The sequence below is a fragment of the Anolis sagrei genome, chromosome 5, assembly GCF_037176765.1.
Source record: "Anolis sagrei isolate rAnoSag1 chromosome 5, rAnoSag1.mat, whole genome shotgun sequence".
NCBI lineage: Eukaryota > Metazoa > Chordata > Lepidosauria > Squamata > Dactyloidae > Anolis > Anolis sagrei.
The window spans coordinates 3,026,052-3,029,882 of record NC_090025.1 but is presented as its reverse complement, the minus strand read 5'-3'; the positions used below and the strand labels follow the sequence as shown (position 1 = coordinate 3,029,882).

At 48.9% G+C, this 3,831-nt stretch overlaps 1 long non-coding RNA gene across 1 annotated transcript in view; it reads left to right on the top strand.

Annotated features, from left to right (window-relative positions):
- The first annotated feature begins 2,391 nt into the window (after positions 1 to 2,391).
- The window catches only part of LOC137097115 (uncharacterized), a 3,884-nt gene continuing 2,444 nt past the window's right edge, over positions 2,392 to 3,831 (top strand). Inside the window, exons 1-2 of the long non-coding RNA XR_010909985.1 lie at positions 2,392 to 3,526; positions 3,645 to 3,831. The exon at positions 3,645 to 3,831 is cut by the window's right edge and continues 2,444 nt beyond it. This is a non-coding gene — a long non-coding RNA (uncharacterized lncRNA). The remainder of the gene's footprint in view (positions 3,527 to 3,644) is intronic.

Sequence of the window (3,831 nt, the reverse complement as noted above, 5' to 3'; positions counted from 1 at the left end):
CAGTAACACAAAGCAATATCCACACAAGATATAAAAGAAATCCAAGACAGCATTTATCCAGACAGGAATCAACTGGATACAAAGACAATCCAAAAGGCTAAAAAACTCCACAGGAACAAGACCAATTGAACAGGATTTCCATGGCACATGAACTTGATTTCCAAATGATGCCTGATCTAACAGGTTTCCCCTTGCAGCAAACCTTATATCCCAAAACTCAGGAATTGGTTTTTCTTTCTCCCACATTTCCCCTTATCAGACGAAGTCTTTCAGAGCGACGTAAACACTGAGTTTGCTGTCAATCCTGGCTAATCTCAGATGCCTATTCTTTAGCTCCCTATCTGGATGCTCATTAAAATTCTCAGGTGTCAGATTGTTTTCCAAACCCAAATCTTGAGAGCTCACAGAGAGAGGGAGTGAACCATCATTGCTAGGCCCAGCAGGGATATTCTCATGAGAAACTGCCCTTTGCACTGGGGCCTCTTTGTCATTGTTTGCATGAAAATCATTGACCAAACCATCTCCATCTTGTACCTCAGCCTCGGCACCATCATTTCCCACATCAGGATCCTGAAACACAAACACAGGCTGATTCCCAACAACTACATCTCTACGCAAAGCAGTGGTGGGACTCCAACTCCCAGAAGCCCTGGCTAGTTTGTCCAATTGAGCCGAAGTCCGAACCACCCGGAGGACCAAAGATTGGACACTACTGATCTCAAGCACAACCAGCCTCCCTTTAGGCTGTTAGGAATTGTGGGAGTTGGAGTCCAAAACACCTGGAGGGCCCAAGTTGGCCCGTGCCCGAACGATAGCTTCTCCAGGAGGAAAGAGAAGGCCGCCCTTCTCTCCATCCTCAAAGGAGTTTGGACCAGGCCTTCATCCAACCCTCTTGATGCACAAACGAGCGGCTAATTAATTTCACCCCTCCCCTCCCCCCATGCATGTACCAAAGGAGCCGCAGATTGGCGAGGGCGGCGACGGTGGTGTTTTATCATTTCCCATAATTGGCAAAGCGGAGAGGGAGGCGGCGTGCCACGTCGTGGGTTGCTCACCTCGGCATCTCTTTCTAATGAGACGATCCTCTCTCTCGTGCGGCCGTTAATGAGGAGCCAAGCAGTTAATTGATTTCTTGGGCACGTTAATTAAGAAATAATGAGGGCCAGGCAGGAGCAGAAAGAGGGGGCCAAGCATTCGGGTGCCTTCTCTTGTCACAAGGGAAAGGGGTCTCCTGAGAATCCACACCCCCTTCCAATACGAGAAGCATGTCTGTGGTGGGAAGGATAAGGGGGTCTCTTTTGCCCCACAAACACCCCTTCATGCTTTCCCCAAGGCCTCTTCTTTCCCAGGAATGGCACAACACAACTTCCGACAAGGAGAGAAGTGCAGCACTACGGCAGAAAACATTCACAAGAGAGGATCATACAATCCTAGAGTTGGAAGAGACCTCATGGGCCATCCAGTCCAACCCCATTCTGCCAAGAAGCAGGAAAATCGCATTCAAAGCACCCCCGACAGATGGCCATCCAGCCTCTGTTTCAAAGCCTCCATAGAAGGAGCCTCCACCACATTACGGGGCAGAGAGTTCCACTGCTGAACTGCTCTCACAGTCAGGAAGGTCTTCCTAATGTTCAGGTGGAATCTCCTCTCTTGTAGTTTGAAGCCATTGCTCCGTTGTGTCCTAGTCTCCAGGGAAGCAGAAAGGATGCCTGCTCCCTACTCCCTATGACATATTCCCCTCACATATTTATCCATCTCATCCATCTCATCATGTCGTTCCTTCTCTCCTTTCCTTCTTTCTTTCACTTTTTTATTTCCTTCTCTCCTTCCTTCTTTCTCTTCCTTTCTTTTCTTCTTTCTCTCTTTCCCTCTTTCTCTCCCTCCTTCTCTTATCTCCCTTCCTTCCTTACTTCCTCCCCCCTTTCTGTGTATATGTATATGTGTATATCAGCCTTCTCTTCTTCAGGCTAAACATGCCCAGCTCTTTAAGCCGCTCCTCATAAGGCTTGTTCTCCAGAGCCTTGATCCTTTGAGTCTCCCTCTTTCTCTGGACACATTCCAGCTTGTCAACATCTCCCTTCAATTGTGGTGCCCAGTATTGGACACAATATTCCAGCCTTCTCTACTTCAGGCTGAACATGCCCAGCTCTTTAAGCCGCTCCTCATAGGGCTTGTTCTCCAGACTCTTGATCATTTTAGTCACCCTCCTCTGGACACATTCCAGCTTGTCAACATCTCCCTTCAATTGTGGTGCCCAGAATTGGACACAATATTCCAGGTGTGGTCTAACCAAGGCAGCATAGAGCATGGGGAGCAGGACTTCCCTGGATCTAGACACTATGCGCCTCTTGATGCAGGACAACATCCCATTGGCATTTTTTGCCACCACATCACATTGTTGGCTCATGTTTAACTTGTTGTCTACAAGGACTAGGATACAATGGAATAATGGCTTCAAACTACAAGAAAGGAGATTCCATCTGAACATGAGGAAGAACTTCCTGACTGTGAGAACCGTTCAGCAGTGGAACTCTCTGCCCCGGAGTGTGGTGGAGGTTCCTTCTTTGGAAGCTTTTAGACAGAGGCTGGATGGCCATCTGTCAGGGGTGATTTGAATGCAGTATTCCTGCTTCTTGGCAGAATGGGGTTGGACTGGATGGCCCACAAGCTCTCTTCCAACTCTAGGATTCTATGAGTCTTGTTGTCTAAATTGGGAATAATAGCCCTGTGTCCATTTCTGGGCAAAGTAATTCAAGAAGGTGATGGAGAAGACGCAAGGCGTCTAGAGAAGGACCACCAACATGGCCAAAGACCTGGAAGCCAAGGTTTCAGATGAGCAGCTTCGATAGCTGGACGTGTTTAGCTTGAAGAAGAGAAGGTTGAGAGAAAGGGATGTGAGAGCCATGTGTACATATTTGCAAGGATGTCCCATTGAAGAGAAAGGGGCAAGGTGGTTTCCTGCTTTAAAACAAGCTAGCTCAGGCATGGGCAAACTTTGGCCCTCCAAGTGTTTTGGACTTCAACTCCCACAATTCCAGGAATTGTGGGAATTGAAGTCCAAAACACCTGGCGCACTGAAGTTGGCCCATGCCTGAGCTAGTTGGACATCTATCGGGGGGCTTTGATTGTGCTTTTCCTCCAGGATGGAAGGGGGTTGGACTAGATGGCCCATGGGGTCCCTTCCAACTCTTCTAGGATTCTATGCTTCTCCAGAGACTGGGACACAACGGAGCCAAGGATTCAAATGTTATGAAAACGGGTTCCACCTAAAGCTTAGTGAGAACCTCCTGATGGTAAACCTGTTCAACAGGGGATCATGCTGCTTCAGAGTGTGGTGGAGTCTCCTTCTTTGGAGGCTTCCAAACCAAGCCTGGATGGCCATCTGTTGGGACGGCTTGGGTGGTGTCTCCCCACTTGGCAGAAAGAAGAGGGCTGCATTGGATGACCTTTAGGAGACCCTTCCAACTCCATCTCCGTAGTTTTCCAGGGCCTGAGAAAGAAGAGGGCTGCATTGGATGGTCTTTAGGTGGAATCTCCTTCTTTGGAGGCTTCCAAACGAAGCCTGGGTGGCCATCTGTTGGGACAGCTTGGGTGGTGTCTTCCCACTTGGCAGAAAGAAGAGGGCTGTATTGGATGGCCTTTAGGAGACCCTTCCAACTCCATCTCCGTAGTTTTCCAGGGCCCGAGAAAGAAGAGGGCTGCATTGGATGGTCTTTAGGTGGAATCTCCTTCTTTGGAGGCTTCCAAACCAAGCCTGGGTGGCCATCTGTTGGGACAGCTTGGGTGGTGTCTTCCCACTTGGCAGAAAGAAGAGGGCTGTATTGGATGACC